The sequence below is a fragment of the Meles meles genome, chromosome 6 (assembly GCF_922984935.1).
Source record: "Meles meles chromosome 6, mMelMel3.1 paternal haplotype, whole genome shotgun sequence".
In the NCBI taxonomy this organism is placed as follows: Eukaryota; Metazoa; Chordata; class Mammalia; order Carnivora; family Mustelidae; genus Meles; species Meles meles.
The window spans coordinates 24,706,322-24,723,969 of record NC_060071.1 but is presented as its reverse complement, the minus strand read 5'-3'; the positions used below and the strand labels follow the sequence as shown (position 1 = coordinate 24,723,969).

General features: G+C 67.5%; 10 non-coding genes across 10 annotated transcripts; all 10 read right to left on the bottom strand.

Annotated features, from left to right (window-relative positions):
- Positions 1–1,260: 1,260 nt before the first annotated feature.
- On the bottom strand, positions 1,261–1,341 carry LOC123945065. The gene has a single exon (XR_006818986.1). It is a non-coding gene; the product is annotated as a small nucleolar RNA SNORD115 (small nucleolar RNA).
- Positions 1,342–2,949: 1,608 nt separating this feature from the next.
- On the bottom strand, positions 2,950–3,030 carry LOC123945529. Its single transcript, XR_006819351.1, has one exon. It is a non-coding gene; the product is annotated as a small nucleolar RNA SNORD115 (small nucleolar RNA).
- A 1,584-nt stretch (positions 3,031–4,614) lies between these two features.
- On the bottom strand, positions 4,615–4,695 carry LOC123945064. Its single transcript, XR_006818985.1, has one exon. It is a non-coding gene; the product is annotated as a small nucleolar RNA SNORD115 (small nucleolar RNA).
- A 1,600-nt stretch (positions 4,696–6,295) lies between these two features.
- Positions 6,296–6,376, bottom strand: LOC123945528. The gene has a single exon (XR_006819350.1). It is a non-coding gene; the product is annotated as a small nucleolar RNA SNORD115 (small nucleolar RNA).
- A 1,584-nt stretch (positions 6,377–7,960) lies between these two features.
- On the bottom strand, positions 7,961–8,041 carry LOC123944960. Its single transcript, XR_006818885.1, has one exon. It is a non-coding gene; the product is annotated as a small nucleolar RNA SNORD115 (small nucleolar RNA).
- A 1,600-nt stretch (positions 8,042–9,641) lies between these two features.
- On the bottom strand, positions 9,642–9,722 carry LOC123945527. Its single transcript, XR_006819349.1, has one exon. It is a non-coding gene; the product is annotated as a small nucleolar RNA SNORD115 (small nucleolar RNA).
- A 1,584-nt stretch (positions 9,723–11,306) lies between these two features.
- LOC123944959 lies at positions 11,307–11,387 on the bottom strand. Its single transcript, XR_006818884.1, has one exon. It is a non-coding gene; the product is annotated as a small nucleolar RNA SNORD115 (small nucleolar RNA).
- Positions 11,388–12,987: 1,600 nt separating this feature from the next.
- LOC123945526 lies at positions 12,988–13,068 on the bottom strand. Its single transcript, XR_006819348.1, has one exon. It is a non-coding gene; the product is annotated as a small nucleolar RNA SNORD115 (small nucleolar RNA).
- Positions 13,069–14,652: 1,584 nt separating this feature from the next.
- LOC123944958 lies at positions 14,653–14,733 on the bottom strand. Its single transcript, XR_006818883.1, has one exon. It is a non-coding gene; the product is annotated as a small nucleolar RNA SNORD115 (small nucleolar RNA).
- A 1,600-nt stretch (positions 14,734–16,333) lies between these two features.
- Positions 16,334–16,414, bottom strand: LOC123945525. Its single transcript, XR_006819347.1, has one exon. It is a non-coding gene; the product is annotated as a small nucleolar RNA SNORD115 (small nucleolar RNA).
- Between the last annotated feature and the right edge of the window lie 1,234 nt (positions 16,415–17,648).

Genomic DNA, 17,648 nt, shown 5'->3' with positions numbered 1-17,648 from the left:
CAAGGGACCCGCTGCCCATCCCTGGCCTTCCCAAATCCACGGAGATCCGGGCCCCCGTGGGAGCCTCCCCTTGCTAGGAAAGGCCCCAGAGCATGGCCTGGAGCACAGGGATTTCCAGTGCTCCCCCGATGTCTGCCGGGGCCCCAAGCAAAGCGTGGCGCACCCGGATGTGAGGGCCCGAAGGACGCCTTCCCACACATGGGGACCGCGGTGGTCTAGGGACCCGGGCCCTGGCACTCGCAGCCAGCGGTGGCCCCCAGGCCCTGATCGCCCAGGGCGAAAAAGGGAATCGCGTCTCACCGTCTCCCACCAAGCAGCGCAAGGCAGGAGACCGCGGCCCGCCCTGCAGGAGGGTCCTGACTCTCCCCTTGTGGCGGCGCTTCCTCTGGGGGCCTCAGAGGACCGGCTCAGCCCCACGGCCTGCTGTGGCCCGGGGCTCGCCACTCTTCCCCTGGGCCAGGGAAACCTTGCTGACTCGGGAAATCCGAGGAAACATTCGAGGGCTGTACTTCAGCAGCCTCCCGTGCCCTGCTTACACTTGGGCGTCTGCTGCATTCTTCATGAGCTCTGCCCTCTCCAGCCCTCTCCAGAACCATCGGCTGGGGTGACTCGAGCGACAACCACTCGCTGAAGGGGACAGAGGGCCCTGACACCAAGGGACTCACGTCCGCTCTCTTCTCGGGCGCACAGGACACAGCTGGACGTACAAGGAGGCCTCAGGTCCATGTGGGACGACGGCGGCATGCCCCCAGCCCCCAGTCGTTGCCAGTGACCTGGCCCAACTTTCCCATTCCCTGCACGTGGGATTGCTGAAGGGCGGCTGTGCATGGGCAGGTCCACGCTGTGTGGGCCACCACAGCCCCCATCCCTAGCACAGTGCTGGAGCCGGGGCCCGTGCGGGGATCCGGGCTCCGCGGACAATGCCCATGGCGCCTGGCATCTCCCTGCAGGCCCAGAGTCTTCCACTCACCTCTCTTGGGTCACGCCGCACCAAGTTCCGGCCCCCGAGGCCCGCTGAAAGACACAAGGGGCAACGGTCTCCTAAGCAATGGCACCGAGGGAGCTGTCCTGCGAGGTGGATTGGGTCCGGAGGCCGGGCGGAACGCCTCACGACCTCGAGCGGACCCCTGACGGGCACAGACAGGCCAGGGCCAGCACGGGGAGCCCCGAGGGTACGATGGCCTCACGCCCACAACTGCGGCGCACCTCCAGGGTCCCCAGGGTCTGGGGGAGGCTGATCCCGGCACAGACGCCTGTCTTGGGCCTCAGCGTAATCCTATTGAGCATGACTTTTAGGTCATCATCGCTCTTCGAGACCACTTGAGTTCTCATCACTGACCCAAGCAAGCTGGTGGCGATGCGTGCGGCCTCGGGGCACCCCGAAGCTGCTTACCGGGGCTGCATTCCGCACCGCGTCCATGCCCCCGGGTCCTGAGACGTGAGACCTCTCACGCCCTTGGCAGGGCGGGGCCAAGCAAGACGTGCTCATCTGGGCGAGCTTCTCGATTGTGGATGGGTTTCTAAGGAGAGACGGAGAGACCAGCTGTCCAAACGTCCTGGTCTGAAGCGCCTGCCGTGCGGCCCAGGGCCCCCTTTCCCGGAGTCCTGGCCACTGGGGGCCCGGCAGAGTTCGGAGCCAAGCATGGCAGGTGTCCGCCAGGAAGGAGCCGGGCCCAAGGGCCCGGCTGCCCTTTCCGGGGCATCCCAAAGCAATGGAGACCGTGGTCCCTGTGGGAGCCCAGCCTTCTGGAGAACGGCCCCTGACCATGGCATGGACCACAGGGCTTTGGCCGGGTCCCCGCTGTCTCCCGGAGTGGCGAGCCAAGAGCGGCGGCCCGGGAGGTTTGGCCAGGACGCCGCCCACCCTCTCCTGGAGCCACCTGGGAGCCAAGGACCTGAGCCCCTGCCCGGGAAGCCAAAGGTTGCCGGGGCCCAGGGCTCCCCCACGGCCGAGCGGGGAAAGCCAGGTCACTCTCCACCACGGCAGCAAGGCACACCGCCCGCTGGCCGCTCTGGACGAGGGACCTGACTCGGCCCGTGCAGTGCCGCTTCACCACGACCCTATCCCGGGTGCTTGAGAGTCTCAGGTGAGAGGCTGAGCCCCAACGGCTGCTGTGGCCTGGGACGTGCAGTTTCTGCCCCCCCGCCCCAGTGGAACCGTGCCGTCTGGCCAGCTCAACGAATCCTCGTGGGCTCTTCGGAAGTGGCCTCCCGGGGCCCCAAACGCCTTGGTCGTCTGCAGGACGGGACAGGAGCTCGGGCCAGTGCAGCCCGCAGAAACCTGCCATGGGCCGGGCCTTGAGCAACAAGGTGTTGCTCAAGGGCACAGTGGCCTCCGAGACCACGGGTCTCACGTCCACTCCCTTTCTGGGCCCCCCGGACACGCCGCAATTGATCAGGAGGCCTCGGGTGCACCTGGGCCTTGGGCGGCCAGCCCGCGCTTTCCAGGCCTTGTCAGCCCCCCGGCCCACGTTTCGCGATCCCTGCCCCTGGGATGGCTCAGGGGCACACGCTCACGGGGACTTCGGTGCCGTCCGGACAATGAGGACCCGCATCCCCAGCCCAGGCCCAGCTGCGGAGTCCCTGCTGGGGTCCCCGCTTCCCGATGCCAGGCCAAGGGGTCTGGGGCCTCCCTCGGAGCCCAGAGGCTTCCGCTCACCTCTCCTGGTGGGAGACGCGCCAAGAACCTTGCCAGCCAGGCCCGCTGAAAGACACAAGGACACAAGGGTGGCTAAGCCCTGGCTCTCGGGCAGCTGTCCGGGGAAGAGGCCTGGGTCGGTAGACCAGCTGGAACGCCAGAACACCCCGTCGGCACCCGCAGGTGCACCGACGTCCGGGGGCCACAGCAGAGAGCCTCGAGAGGTGGTTCTCCTCCCGCGGCCACCTGCAGCGCACCCTCACTGCCCCGACGCTCTGGGGGAGGCTGACCCCGGCACGGTCCCCTGCCTTGGGCCTCAGCGTAATCCTATTGAGCGTGATTTTTAGGTCCTCATCGCTCTTCGAGACCATATGAGTTCTCATCATTGACCCAAGCACGCCCGAGGCGACGCGGGAGGTCCCCTACCACCCAGAAGCTGCTTACCGAGGCTGCTCTCAGGACAGCGCCATACCCCGGCTTCCTGAGGCATGGGACCTGGCGGCGGGGCTGGGCGATGCAAGACTTGGTGGTCAGGGCCAGATCCTCGCTTGGGGATGGGGGCCTAAGGAGGGAGGGGGAGGCCGGCCGTCGGAACGGCGTGCTCGCTGGCCCGTGCCATGCCGCCAAGAACTCTCCAGCCCGAAGCCCTGGCCGGTGCTGTCCAGGCGGGCGGCTGACCCACCCAGGGCTCGGGTCCGCGGGCAAGGGGCAGGACACAAGGGACCCGCTGCCCATCCCTGGCCTTCCCAAATCCACGGAGATCCGGGCCCCCGTGGGAGCCTCCCCTTGCTAGGAAAGGCCCCAGAGCATGGCCTGGAGCACAGGGATTTCCAGTGCTCCCCCGATGTCTGCCGGGGCCCCAAGCAAAGCGTGGCGCACCCGGATGTGAGGGCCCGAAGGACGCCTTCCCACACATGGGGACCGCGGTGGTCTAGGGACCCGGGCCCTGGCACTCGCAGCCAGCGGTGGCCCCCAGGCCCTGATCGCCCAGGGCGAAAAAGGGAATCGCGTCTCACCGTCTCCCACCAAGCAGCGCAAGGCAGGAGACCGCGGCCCGCCCTGCAGGAGGGTCCTGACTCTCCCCTTGTGGCGGCGCTTCCTCTGGGGGCCTCAGAGGACCGGCTCAGCCCCATGGCCTGCTGTGGCCCGGGGCTCGCCACTCTTCCCCTGGGCCAGGGAAACCTTGCTGACTCGGGAAATCCGAGGAAACATTCGAGGGCTGTACTTCAGCAGCCTCCCGTGCCCTGCTTACACTTGGGCGTCTGCTGCATTCTTCATGAGCTCTGCCCTCTCCAGCCCTCTCCAGAACCATCGGCTGGGGTGACTCGAGCGACAACCACTCGCTGAAGGGGACAGAGGGCCCTGACACCAAGGGACTCACGTCCGCTCTCTTCTCGGGCGCACAGGACACAGCTGGACGTACAAGGAGGCCTCAGGTCCATGTGGGACGACGGCGGCATGCCCCCAGCCCCCAGTCGTTGCCAGTGACCTGGCCCAACTTTCCCATTCCCTGCACGTGGGATTGCTGAAGGGCGGCTGTGCATGGGCAGGTCCACGCTGTGTGGGCCACCACAGCCCCCATCCCTAGCACAGTGCTGGAGCCGGGGCCCGTGCGGGGATCCGGGCTCCGCGGACAATGCCCATGGCGCCTGGCATCTCCCTGCAGGCCCAGAGTCTTCCACTCACCTCTCTTGGGTCACGCCGCACCAAGTTCCGGCCCCCGAGGCCCGCTGAAAGACACAAGGGGCAACGGTCTCCTAAGCAATGGCACCGAGGGAGCTGTCCTGCGAGGTGGATTGGGTCCGGAGGCCGGGCGGAACGCCTCACGACCTCGAGCGGACCCCTGACGGGCACAGACAGGCCAGGGCCAGCACGGGGAGCCCCGAGGGTACGATGGCCTCACGCCCACAACTGCGGCGCACCTCCAGGGTCCCCAGGGTCTGGGGGAGGCTGATCCCGGCACAGACGCCTGTCTTGGGCCTCAGCGTAATCCTATTGAGCATGACTTTTAGGTCATCATCGCTCTTCGAGACCACTTGAGTTCTCATCACTGACCCAAGCAAGCTGGTGGCGATGCGTGCGGCCTCGGGGCACCCCGAAGCTGCTTACCGGGGCTGCATTCCGCACCGCGTCCATGCCCCCGGGTCCTGAGACGTGAGACCTCTGGGCAGGGCGGGGCCAAGCAAGACGTGCTCATCTGGGCGAGCTTCTCGATTGTGGATGGGTTTCTAAGGAGAGACGGAGAGACCAGCTGTCCAAACGTCCTGGTCTGAAGCGCCTGCCGTGCGGCCCAGGGCCCCCTTTCCCGGAGTCCTGGCCACTGGGGGCCCGGCAGAGTTCGGAGCCAAGCATGGCAGGTGTCCGCCAGGAAGGAGCCGGGCCCAAGGGCCCGGCTGCCCTTTCCGGGGCATCCCAAAGCAATGGAGACCGTGGTCCCTGTGGGAGCCCAGCCTTCTGGAGAACGGCCCCTGACCATGGCATGGACCACAGGGCTTTGGCCGGGTCCCCGCTGTCTCCCGGAGTGGCGAGCCAAGAGCGGCGGCCCGGGAGGTTTGGCCAGGACGCCGCCCACCCTCTCCTGGAGCCACCTGGGAGCCAAGGACCTGAGCCCCTGCCCGGGAAGCCAAAGGTTGCCGGGGCCCAGGGCTCCCCCACGGCCGAGCGGGGAAAGCCAGGTCACTCTCCACCACGGCAGCAAGGCACACCGCCCGCTGGCCGCTCTGGACGAGGGACCTGACTCGGCCCGTGCAGTGCCGCTTCACCACGACCCTATCCCGGGTGCTTGAGAGTCTCAGGTGAGAGGCTGAGCCCCAACGGCTGCTGTGGCCTGGGACGTGCAGTTTCTGCCCCCCCGCCCCAGTGGAACCGTGCCGTCTGGCCAGCTCAACGAATCCTCGTGGGCTCTTCGGAAGTGGCCTCCCGGGGCCCCAAACGCCTTGGTCGTCTGCAGGACGGGACAGGAGCTCGGGCCAGTGCAGCCCGCAGAAACCTGCCATGGGCCGGGCCTTGAGCAACAAGGTGTTGCTCAAGGGCACAGTGGCCTCCGAGACCACGGGTCTCACGTCCACTCCCTTTCTGGGCCCCCCGGACACGCCGCAATTGATCAGGAGGCCTCGGGTGCACCTGGGCCTTGGGCGGCCAGCCCGCGCTTTCCAGGCCTTGTCAGCCCCCCGGCCCACGTTTCGCGATCCCTGCCCCTGGGATGGCTCAGGGGCACACGCTCACGGGGACTTCGGTGCCGTCCGGACAATGAGGACCCGCATCCCCAGCCCAGGCCCAGCTGCGGAGTCCCTGCTGGGGTCCCCGCTTCCCGATGCCAGGCCAAGGGGTCTGGGGCCTCCCTCGGAGCCCAGAGGCTTCCGCTCACCTCTCCTGGTGGGAGACGCGCCAAGAACCTTGCCAGCCAGGCCCGCTGAAAGACACAAGGACACAAGGGTGGCTAAGCCCTGGCTCTCGGGCAGCTGTCCGGGGAAGAGGCCTGGGTCGGTAGACCAGCTGGAACGCCAGAACACCCCGTCGGCACCCGCAGGTGCACCGACGTCCGGGGGCCACAGCAGAGAGCCTCGAGAGGTGGTTCTCCTCCCGCGGCCACCTGCAGCGCACCCTCACTGCCCCGACGCTCTGGGGGAGGCTGACCCCGGCACGGTCCCCTGCCTTGGGCCTCAGCGTAATCCTATTGAGCGTGATTTTTAGGTCCTCATCGCTCTTCGAGACCATATGAGTTCTCATCATTGACCCAAGCACGCCCGAGGCGACGCGGGAGGTCCCCTACCACCCAGAAGCTGCTTACCGAGGCTGCTCTCAGGACAGCGCCATACCCCGGCTTCCTGAGGCATGGGACCTGGCGGCGGGGCTGGGCGATGCAAGACTTGGTGGTCAGGGCCAGATCCTCGCTTGGGGATGGGGGCCTAAGGAGGGAGGGGGAGGCCGGCCGTCGGAACGGCGTGCTCGCTGGCCCGTGCCATGCCGCCAAGAACTCTCCAGCCCGAAGCCCTGGCCGGTGCTGTCCAGGCGGGCGGCTGACCCACCCAGGGCTCGGGTCCGCGGGCAAGGGGCAGGACACAAGGGACCCGCTGCCCATCCCTGGCCTTCCCAAATCCACGGAGATCCGGGCCCCCGTGGGAGCCTCCCCTTGCTAGGAAAGGCCCCAGAGCATGGCCTGGAGCACAGGGATTTCCAGTGCTCCCCCGATGTCTGCCGGGGCCCCAAGCAAAGCGTGGCGCACCCGGATGTGAGGGCCCGAAGGACGCCTTCCCACACATGGGGACCGCGGTGGTCTAGGGACCCGGGCCCTGGCACTCGCAGCCAGCGGTGGCCCCCAGGCCCTGATCGCCCAGGGCGAAAAAGGGAATCGCGTCTCACCGTCTCCCACCAAGCAGCGCAAGGCAGGAGACCGCGGCCCGCCCTGCAGGAGGGTCCTGACTCTCCCCTTGTGGCGGCGCTTCCTCTGGGGGCCTCAGAGGACCGGCTCAGCCCCATGGCCTGCTGTGGCCCGGGGCTCGCCACTCTTCCCCTGGGCCAGGGAAACCTTGCTGACTCGGGAAATCCGAGGAAACATTCGAGGGCTGTACTTCAGCAGCCTCCCGTGCCCTGCTTACACTTGGGCGTCTGCTGCATTCTTCATGAGCTCTGCCCTCTCCAGCCCTCTCCAGAACCATCGGCTGGGGTGACTCGAGCGACAACCACTCGCTGAAGGGGACAGAGGGCCCTGACACCAAGGGACTCACGTCCGCTCTCTTCTCGGGCGCACAGGACACAGCTGGACGTACAAGGAGGCCTCAGGTCCATGTGGGACGACGGCGGCATGCCCCCAGCCCCCAGTCGTTGCCAGTGACCTGGCCCAACTTTCCCATTCCCTGCACGTGGGATTGCTGAAGGGCGGCTGTGCATGGGCAGGTCCACGCTGTGTGGGCCACCACAGCCCCCATCCCTAGCACAGTGCTGGAGCCGGGGCCCGTGCGGGGATCCGGGCTCCGCGGACAATGCCCATGGCGCCTGGCATCTCCCTGCAGGCCCAGAGTCTTCCACTCACCTCTCTTGGGTCACGCCGCACCAAGTTCCGGCCCCCGAGGCCCGCTGAAAGACACAAGGGGCAACGGTCTCCTAAGCAATGGCACCGAGGGAGCTGTCCTGCGAGGTGGATTGGGTCCGGAGGCCGGGCGGAACGCCTCACGACCTCGAGCGGACCCCTGACGGGCACAGACAGGCCAGGGCCAGCACGGGGAGCCCCGAGGGTACGATGGCCTCACGCCCACAACTGCGGCGCACCTCCAGGGTCCCCAGGGTCTGGGGGAGGCTGATCCCGGCACAGACGCCTGTCTTGGGCCTCAGCGTAATCCTATTGAGCATGATTTTTAGGTCATCATCGCTCTTCGAGACCACTTGAGTTCTCATCACTGACCCAAGCAAGCTGGTGGCGATGCGTGCGGCCTCGGGGCACCCCGAAGCTGCTTACCGGGGCTGCATTCCGCACCGCGTCCATGCCCCCGGGTCCTGAGACGTGAGACCTCTGGGCAGGGCGGGGCCAAGCAAGACGTGCTCATCTGGGCGAGCTTCTCGATTGTGGATGGGTTTCTAAGGAGAGACGGAGAGACCAGCTGTCCAAACGTCCTGGTCTGAAGCGCCTGCCGTGCGGCCCAGGGCCCCCTTTCCCGGAGTCCTGGCCACTGGGGGCCCGGCAGAGTTCGGAGCCAAGCATGGCAGGTGTCCGCCAGGAAGGAGCCGGGCCCAAGGGCCCGGCTGCCCTTTCCGGGGCATCCCAAAGCAATGGAGACCGTGGTCCCTGTGGGAGCCCAGCCTTCTGGAGAACGGCCCCTGACCATGGCATGGACCACAGGGCTTTGGCCGGGTCCCCGCTGTCTCCCGGAGTGGCGAGCCAAGAGCGGCGGCCCGGGAGGTTTGGCCAGGACGCCGCCCACCCTCTCCTGGAGCCACCTGGGAGCCAAGGACCTGAGCCCCTGCCCGGGAAGCCAAAGGTTGCCGGGGCCCAGGGCTCCCCCACGGCCGAGCGGGGAAAGCCAGGTCACTCTCCACCACGGCAGCAAGGCACACCGCCCGCTGGCCGCTCTGGACGAGGGACCTGACTCGGCCCGTGCAGTGCCGCTTCACCACGACCCTATCCCGGGTGCTTGAGAGTCTCAGGTGAGAGGCTGAGCCCCAACGGCTGCTGTGGCCTGGGACGTGCAGTTTCTGCCCCCCCGCCCCAGTGGAACCGTGCCGTCTGGCCAGCTCAACGAATCCTCGTGGGCTCTTCGGAAGTGGCCTCCCGGGGCCCCAAACGCCTTGGTCGTCTGCAGGACGGGACAGGAGCTCGGGCCAGTGCAGCCCGCAGAAACCTGCCATGGGCCGGGCCTTGAGCAACAAGGTGTTGCTCAAGGGCACAGTGGCCTCCGAGACCACGGGTCTCACGTCCACTCCCTTTCTGGGCCCCCCGGACACGCCGCAATTGATCAGGAGGCCTCGGGTGCACCTGGGCCTTGGGCGGCCAGCCCGCGCTTTCCAGGCCTTGTCAGCCCCCCGGCCCACGTTTCGCGATCCCTGCCCCTGGGATGGCTCAGGGGCACACGCTCACGGGGACTTCGGTGCCGTCCGGACAATGAGGACCCGCATCCCCAGCCCAGGCCCAGCTGCGGAGTCCCTGCTGGGGTCCCCGCTTCCCGATGCCAGGCCAAGGGGTCTGGGGCCTCCCTCGGAGCCCAGAGGCTTCCGCTCACCTCTCCTGGTGGGAGACGCGCCAAGAACCTTGCCAGCCAGGCCCGCTGAAAGACACAAGGACACAAGGGTGGCTAAGCCCTGGCTCTCGGGCAGCTGTCCGGGGAAGAGGCCTGGGTCGGTAGACCAGCTGGAACGCCAGAACACCCCGTCGGCACCCGCAGGTGCACCGACGTCCGGGGGCCACAGCAGAGAGCCTCGAGAGGTGGTTCTCCTCCCGCGGCCACCTGCAGCGCACCCTCACTGCCCCGACGCTCTGGGGGAGGCTGACCCCGGCACGGTCCCCTGCCTTGGGCCTCAGCGTAATCCTATTGAGCGTGATTTTTAGGTCCTCATCGCTCTTCGAGACCATATGAGTTCTCATCATTGACCCAAGCACGCCCGAGGCGACGCGGGAGGTCCCCTACCACCCAGAAGCTGCTTACCGAGGCTGCTCTCAGGACAGCGCCATACCCCGGCTTCCTGAGGCATGGGACCTGGCGGCGGGGCTGGGCGATGCAAGACTTGGTGGTCAGGGCCAGATCCTCGCTTGGGGATGGGGGCCTAAGGAGGGAGGGGGAGGCCGGCCGTCGGAACGGCGTGCTCGCTGGCCCGTGCCATGCCGCCAAGAACTCTCCAGCCCGAAGCCCTGGCCGGTGCTGTCCAGGCGGGCGGCTGACCCACCCAGGGCTCGGGTCCGCGGGCAAGGGGCAGGACACAAGGGACCCGCTGCCCATCCCTGGCCTTCCCAAATCCACGGAGATCCGGGCCCCCGTGGGAGCCTCCCCTTGCTAGGAAAGGCCCCAGAGCATGGCCTGGAGCACAGGGATTTCCAGTGCTCCCCCGATGTCTGCCGGGGCCCCAAGCAAAGCGTGGCGCACCCGGATGTGAGGGCCCGAAGGACGCCTTCCCACACATGGGGACCGCGGTGGTCTAGGGACCCGGGCCCTGGCACTCGCAGCCAGCGGTGGCCCCCAGGCCCTGATCGCCCAGGGCGAAAAAGGGAATCGCGTCTCACCGTCTCCCACCAAGCAGCGCAAGGCAGGAGACCGCGGCCCGCCCTGCAGGAGGGTCCTGACTCTCCCCTTGTGGCGGCGCTTCCTCTGGGGGCCTCAGAGGACCGGCTCAGCCCCATGGCCTGCTGTGGCCCGGGGCTCGCCACTCTTCCCCTGGGCCAGGGAAACCTTGCTGACTCGGGAAATCCGAGGAAACATTCGAGGGCTGTACTTCAGCAGCCTCCCGTGCCCTGCTTACACTTGGGCGTCTGCTGCATTCTTCATGAGCTCTGCCCTCTCCAGCCCTCTCCAGAACCATCGGCTGGGGTGACTCGAGCGACAACCACTCGCTGAAGGGGACAGAGGGCCCTGACACCAAGGGACTCACGTCCGCTCTCTTCTCGGGCGCACAGGACACAGCTGGACGTACAAGGAGGCCTCAGGTCCATGTGGGACGACGGCGGCATGCCCCCAGCCCCCAGTCGTTGCCAGTGACCTGGCCCAACTTTCCCATTCCCTGCACGTGGGATTGCTGAAGGGCGGCTGTGCATGGGCAGGTCCACGCTGTGTGGGCCACCACAGCCCCCATCCCTAGCACAGTGCTGGAGCCGGGGCCCGTGCGGGGATCCGGGCTCCGCGGACAATGCCCATGGCGCCTGGCATCTCCCTGCAGGCCCAGAGTCTTCCACTCACCTCTCTTGGGTCACGCCGCACCAAGTTCCGGCCCCCGAGGCCCGCTGAAAGACACAAGGGGCAACGGTCTCCTAAGCAATGGCACCGAGGGAGCTGTCCTGCGAGGTGGATTGGGTCCGGAGGCCGGGCGGAACGCCTCACGACCTCGAGCGGACCCCTGACGGGCACAGACAGGCCAGGGCCAGCACGGGGAGCCCCGAGGGTACGATGGCCTCACGCCCACAACTGCGGCGCACCTCCAGGGTCCCCAGGGTCTGGGGGAGGCTGATCCCGGCACAGACGCCTGTCTTGGGCCTCAGCGTAATCCTATTGAGCATGATTTTTAGGTCATCATCGCTCTTCGAGACCACTTGAGTTCTCATCACTGACCCAAGCAAGCTGGTGGCGATGCGTGCGGCCTCGGGGCACCCCGAAGCTGCTTACCGGGGCTGCATTCCGCACCGCGTCCATGCCCCCGGGTCCTGAGACGTGAGACCTCTGGGCAGGGCGGGGCCAAGCAAGACGTGCTCATCTGGGCGAGCTTCTCGATTGTGGATGGGTTTCTAAGGAGAGACGGAGAGACCAGCTGTCCAAACGTCCTGGTCTGAAGCGCCTGCCGTGCGGCCCAGGGCCCCCTTTCCCGGAGTCCTGGCCACTGGGGGCCCGGCAGAGTTCGGAGCCAAGCATGGCAGGTGTCCGCCAGGAAGGAGCCGGGCCCAAGGGCCCGGCTGCCCTTTCCGGGGCATCCCAAAGCAATGGAGACCGTGGTCCCTGTGGGAGCCCAGCCTTCTGGAGAACGGCCCCTGACCATGGCATGGACCACAGGGCTTTGGCCGGGTCCCCGCTGTCTCCCGGAGTGGCGAGCCAAGAGCGGCGGCCCGGGAGGTTTGGCCAGGACGCCGCCCACCCTCTCCTGGAGCCACCTGGGAGCCAAGGACCTGAGCCCCTGCCCGGGAAGCCAAAGGTTGCCGGGGCCCAGGGCTCCCCCACGGCCGAGCGGGGAAAGCCAGGTCACTCTCCACCACGGCAGCAAGGCACACCGCCCGCTGGCCGCTCTGGACGAGGGACCTGACTCGGCCCGTGCAGTGCCGCTTCACCACGACCCTATCCCGGGTGCTTGAGAGTCTCAGGTGAGAGGCTGAGCCCCAACGGCTGCTGTGGCCTGGGACGTGCAGTTTCTGCCCCCCCGCCCCAGTGGAACCGTGCCGTCTGGCCAGCTCAACGAATCCTCGTGGGCTCTTCGGAAGTGGCCTCCCGGGGCCCCAAACGCCTTGGTCGTCTGCAGGACGGGACAGGAGCTCGGGCCAGTGCAGCCCGCAGAAACCTGCCATGGGCCGGGCCTTGAGCAACAAGGTGTTGCTCAAGGGCACAGTGGCCTCCGAGACCACGGGTCTCACGTCCACTCCCTTTCTGGGCCCCCCGGACACGCCGCAATTGATCAGGAGGCCTCGGGTGCACCTGGGCCTTGGGCGGCCAGCCCGCGCTTTCCAGGCCTTGTCAGCCCCCCGGCCCACGTTTCGCGATCCCTGCCCCTGGGATGGCTCAGGGGCATACGCTCACGGGGACTTCGGTGCCGTCCGGACAATGAGGACCCGCATCCCCAGCCCAGGCCCAGCTGCGGAGTCCCTGCTGGGGTCCCCGCTTCCCGATGCCAGGCCAAGGGGTCTGGGGCCTCCCTCGGAGCCCAGAGGCTTCCGCTCACCTCTCCTGGTGGGAGACGCGCCAAGAACCTTGCCAGCCAGGCCCGCTGAAAGACACAAGGACACAAGGGTGGCTAAGCCCTGGCTCTCGGGCAGCTGTCCGGGGAAGAGGCCTGGGTCGGTAGACCAGCTGGAACGCCAGAACACCCCGTCGGCACCCGCAGGTGCACCGACGTCCGGGGGCCACAGCAGAGAGCCTCGAGAGGTGGTTCTCCTCCCGCGGCCACCTGCAGCGCACCCTCACTGCCCCGACGCTCTGGGGGAGGCTGACCCCGGCACGGTCCCCTGCCTTGGGCCTCAGCGTAATCCTATTGAGCGTGATTTTTAGGTCCTCATCGCTCTTCGAGACCATATGAGTTCTCATCATTGACCCAAGCACGCCCGAGGCGACGCGGGAGGTCCCCTACCACCCAGAAGCTGCTTACCGAGGCTGCTCTCAGGACAGCGCCATACCCCGGCTTCCTGAGGCATGGGACCTGGCGGCGGGGCTGGGCGATGCAAGACTTGGTGGTCAGGGCCAGATCCTCGCTTGGGGATGGGGGCCTAAGGAGGGAGGGGGAGGCCGGCCGTCGGAACGGCGTGCTCGCTGGCCCGTGCCATGCCGCCAAGAACTCTCCAGCCCGAAGCCCTGGCCGGTGCTGTCCAGGCGGGCGGCTGACCCACCCAGGGCTCGGGTCCGCGGGCAAGGGGCAGGACACAAGGGACCCGCTGCCCATCCCTGGCCTTCCCAAATCCACGGAGATCCGGGCCCCCGTGGGAGCCTCCCCTTGCTAGGAAAGGCCCCAGAGCATGGCCTGGAGCACAGGGATTTCCAGTGCTCCCCCGATGTCTGCCGGGGCCCCAAGCAAAGCGTGGCGCACCCGGATGTGAGGGCCCGAAGGACGCCTTCCCACACATGGGGACCGCGGTGGTCTAGGGACCCGGGCCCTGGCACTCGCAGCCAGCGGTGGCCCCCAGGCCCTGATCGCCCAGGGCGAAAAAGGGAATCGCGTCTCACCGTCTCCCACCAAGCAGCGCAAGGCAGGAGACCGCGGCCCGCCCTGCAGGAGGGTCCTGACTCTCCCCTTGTGGCGGCGCTTCCTCTGGGGGCCTCAGAGGACCGGCTCAGCCCCATGGCCTGCTGTGGCCCGGGGCTCGCCACTCTTCCCCTGGGCCAGGGAAACCTTGCTGACTCGGGAAATCCGAGGAAACATTCGAGGGCTGTACTTCAGCAGCCTCCCGTGCCCTGCTTACACTTGGGCGTCTGCTGCATTCTTCATGAGCTCTGCCCTCTCCAGCCCTCTCCAGAACCATCGGCTGGGGTGACTCGAGCGACAACCACTCGCTGAAGGGGACAGAGGGCCCTGACACCAAGGGACTCACGTCCGCTCTCTTCTCGGGCGCACAGGACACAGCTGGACGTACAAGGAGGCCTCAGGTCCATGTGGGACGACGGCGGCATGCCCCCAGCCCCCAGTCGTTGCCAGTGACCTGGCCCAACTTTCCCATTCCCTGCACGTGGGATTGCTGAAGGGCGGCTGTGCATGGGCAGGTCCACGCTGTGTGGGCCACCACAGCCCCCATCCCTAGCACAGTGCTGGAGCCGGGGCCCGTGCGGGGATCCGGGCTCCGCGGACAATGCCCATGGCGCCTGGCATCTCCCTGCAGGCCCAGAGTCTTCCACTCACCTCTCTTGGGTCACGCCGCACCAAGTTCCGGCCCCCGAGGCCCGCTGAAAGACACAAGGGGCAACGGTCTCCTAAGCAATGGCACCGAGGGAGCTGTCCTGCGAGGTGGATTGGGTCCGGAGGCCGGGCGGAACGCCTCACGACCTCGAGCGGACCCCTGACGGGCACAGACAGGCCAGGGCCAGCACGGGGAGCCCCGAGGGTACGATGGCCTCACGCCCACAACTGCGGCGCACCTCCAGGGTCCCCAGGGTCTGGGGGAGGCTGATCCCGGCACAGACGCCTGTCTTGGGCCTCAGCGTAATCCTATTGAGCATGATTTTTAGGTCATCATCGCTCTTCGAGACCACTTGAGTTCTCATCACTGACCCAAGCAAGCTGGTGGCGATGCGTGCGGCCTCGGGGCACCCCGAAGCTGCTTACCGGGGCTGCATTCCGCACCGCGTCCATGCCCCCGGGTCCTGAGACGTGAGACCTCTGGGCAGGGCGGGGCCAAGCAAGACGTGCTCATCTGGGCGAGCTTCTCGATTGTGGATGGGTTTCTAAGGAGAGACGGAGAGACCAGCTGTCCAAACGTCCTGGTCTGAAGCGCCTGCCGTGCGGCCCAGGGCCCCCTTTCCCGGAGTCCTGGCCACTGGGGGCCCGGCAGAGTTCGGAGCCAAGCATGGCAGGTGTCCGCCAGGAAGGAGCCGGGCCCAAGGGCCCGGCTGCCCTTTCCGGGGCATCCCAAAGCAATGGAGACCGTGGTCCCTGTGGGAGCCCAGCCTTCTGGAGAACGGCCCCTGACCATGGCATGGACCACAGGGCTTTGGCCGGGTCCCCGCTGTCTCCCGGAGTGGCGAGCCAAGAGCGGCGGCCCGGGAGGTTTGGCCAGGACGCCGCCCACCCTCTCCTGGAGCCACCTGGGAGCCAAGGACCTGAGCCCCTGCCCGGGAAGCCAAAGGTTGCCGGGGCCCAGGGCTCCCCCACGGCCGAGCGGGGAAAGCCAGGTCACTCTCCACCACGGCAGCAAGGCACACCGCCCGCTGGCCGCTCTGGACGAGGGACCTGACTCGGCCCGTGCAGTGCCGCTTCACCACGACCCTATCCCGGGTGCTTGAGAGTCTCAGGTGAGAGGCTGAGCCCCAACGGCTGCTGTGGCCTGGGACGTGCAGTTTCTGCCCCCCCGCCCCAGTGGAACCGTGCCGTCTGGCCAGCTCAACGAATCCTCGTGGGCTCTTCGGAAGTGGCCTCCCGGGGCCCCAAACGCCTTGGTCGTCTGCAGGACGGGACAGGAGCTCGGGCCAGTGCAGCCCGCAGAAACCTGCCATGGGCCGGGCCTTGAGCAACAAGGTGTTGCTCAAGGGCACAGTGGCCTCCGAGACCACGGGTCTCACGTCCACTCCCTTTCTGGGCCCCCCGGACACGCCGCAATTGATCAGGAGGCCTCGGGTGCACCTGGGCCTTGGGCGGCCAGCCCGCGCTTTCCAGGCCTTGTCAGCCCCCCGGCCCACGTTTCGCGATCCCTGCCCCTGGGATGGCTCAGGGGCATACGCTCACGGGGACTTCGGTGCCGTCCGGACAATGAGGACCCGCATCCCCAGCCCAGGCCCAGCTGCGGAGTCCCTGCTGGGGTCCCCGCTTCCCGATGCCAGGCCAAGGGGTCTGGGGCCTCCCTCGGAGCCCAGAGGCTTCCGCTCACCTCTCCTGGTGGGAGACGCGCCAAGAACCTTGCCAGCCAGGCCCGCTGAAAGACACAAGGACACAAGGGTGGCTAAGCCCTGGCTCTCGGGCAGCTGTCCGGGGAAGAGGCCTGGGTCGGTAGACCAGCTGGAACGCCAGAACACCCCGTCGGCACCCGCAGGTGCACCGACGTCCGGGGGCCACAGCAGAGAGCCTCGAGAGGTGGTTCTCCTCCCGCGGCCACCTGCAGCGCACCCTCACTGCCCCGACGCTCTGGGGGAGGCTGACCCCGGCACGGTCCCCTGCCTTGGGCCTCAGCGTAATCCTATTGAGCGTGATTTTTAGGTCCTCATCGCTCTTCGAGACCATATGAGTTCTCATCATTGACCCAAGCACGCCCGAGGCGACGCGGGAGGTCCCCTACCACCCAGAAGCTGCTTACCGAGGCTGCTCTCAGGACAGCGCCATACCCCGGCTTCCTGAGGCATGGGACCTGGCGGCGGGGCTGGGCGATGCAAGACTTGGTGGTCAGGGCCAGATCCTCGCTTGGGGATGGGGGCCTAAGGAGGGAGGGGGAGGCCGGCCGTCGGAACGGCGTGCTCGCTGGCCCGTGCCATGCCGCCAAGAACTCTCCAGCCCGAAGCCCTGGCCGGTGCTGTCCAGGCGGGCGGCTGACCCACCCAGGGCTCGGGTCCGCGGGCAAGGGGCAGGACACAAGGGACCCGCTGCCCATCCCTGGCCTTCCCAAATCCACGGAGATCCGGGCCCCCGTGGGAGCCTCCCCTTGCTAGGAAAGGCCCCAGAGCATGGCCTGGAGCACAGGGATTTCCAGTGCTCCCCCGATGTCTGCCGGGGCCCCAAGCAAAGCGTGGCGCACCCGGATGTGAGGGCCCGAAGGACGCCTTCCCACACATGGGGACCGCGGTGGTCTAGGGACCCGGGCCCTGGCACTCGCAGCCAGCGGTGGCCCCCAGGCCCTGATCGCCCAGGGCGAAAAAGGGAATCGCGTCTCACCGTCTCCCACCAAGCAGCGCAAGGCAGGAGACCGCGGCCCGCCCTGCAGGAGGGTCCTGACTCTCCCCTTGTGGCGGCGCTTCCTCTGGGGGCCTCAGAGGACCGGCTCAGCCCCATGGCCTGCTGTGGCCCGGGGCTCGCCACTCTTCCCCTGGGCCAGGGAAACCTTGCTGACTCGGGAAATCCGAGGAAACATTCGAGGGCTGTACTTCAGCAGCCTCCCGTGCCCTGCTTACACTTGGGCGTCTGCTGCATTCTTCATGAGCTCTGCCCTCTCCAGCCCTCTCCAGAACCATCGGCTGGGGTGACTCGAGCGACAACCACTCGCTGAAGGGGACAGAGGGCCCTGACACCAAGGGACTCACGTCCGCTCTCTTCTCGGGCGCACAGGACACAGCTGGACGTACAAGGAGGCCTCAGGTCCATGTGGGACGACGGCGGCATGCCCCCAGCCCCCAGTCGTTGCCAGTGACCTGGCCCAACTTTCCCATTCCCTGCACGTGGGATTGCTGAAGGGCGGCTGTGCATGGGCAGGTCCACGCTGTGTGGGCCACCACAGCCCCCATCCCTAGCACAGTGCTGGAGCCGGGGCCCGTGCGGGGATCCGGGC